Below are 923 nucleotides of genomic sequence, written 5' to 3'. Positions count from 1 at the left end.
TCCCTGCCATCAGGGGTTCATAGTCTAGGTAGTCTGCAACACACCCATACACACACTGGCACGACACACTGTTACGTATCAGTGACAGAAATCTGTGGGGTCACAAGGAATGGGCGGTTGTGCTAGGAAATTCACCAGGCAGACAGGGGTGGGGATGGGGAGAAGAAATTCCAGGGGGAGGAAGAAGCATGGACACGTGCAGGTGGGAAACTCTTTTGTGGTCCCGAAACCATATGTGATCTGTTATGGCCAGTGAGACCAGGACACAGAAGAAAGGCCTTTCCTCATGGAGCTTATAGTCCAGAGGGGTGGGCAGCCAGACAGGCTCACAACTCTCTAAGGAGGCAGGAAGTAGTAAGTGCTTGTTTTAAAAGAATAGATAAAGTGCCAAGAGTTTGCACAAAAGGGAGACAGGACTTTGGGTTGGAGGCATCCCAGGGAGCTTGGTGGGCTGGATTTTAAAGAACATGTAGGATGGATGTGCAGAGATGGGAGAACATTCCAGAAGGAAGGGGTAGAGTGGAGTGTGTGTGTGCTGTGCATAAGAACAATGCTAATGGGCACAGGCATTGTTGCAAAGAATAAAGAACAATGGGGGCAAGGCAAGCTCAGTCTCATGGATCAGAGGGGGCCCAAAGAAGCTGGGATGAGAACAGCAGTGTGTGTGTGTGTGTGTTCTGGAGGAATTAGGATTGAGGGGGCACAGTGAGGGGAAGGGAGGGACATTTTGGAGTGCTGAGTCCCAGGCCTAGGTGCACGCCTACCCCCGCAGCAGCTGACCTGGGGCTGTGTTGGATTTGGAGGAGCTCATATGGGAAGCCATGGGGTAATTTGGGCACACCTTCCTTGGTCTAAATACTCTTAATACTTTTGCAGCAAAACATTTCTATATTAAAATAAACAAGAAAAAAAATGAAACAATG

The sequence above is a fragment of the Diceros bicornis genome, chromosome 38, assembly GCF_020826845.1.
Source record: "Diceros bicornis minor isolate mBicDic1 chromosome 38, mDicBic1.mat.cur, whole genome shotgun sequence".
In the NCBI taxonomy this organism is placed as follows: domain Eukaryota; kingdom Metazoa; phylum Chordata; class Mammalia; order Perissodactyla; family Rhinocerotidae; genus Diceros; species Diceros bicornis.
Note: the sequence above shows the minus strand (reverse complement) of the source record.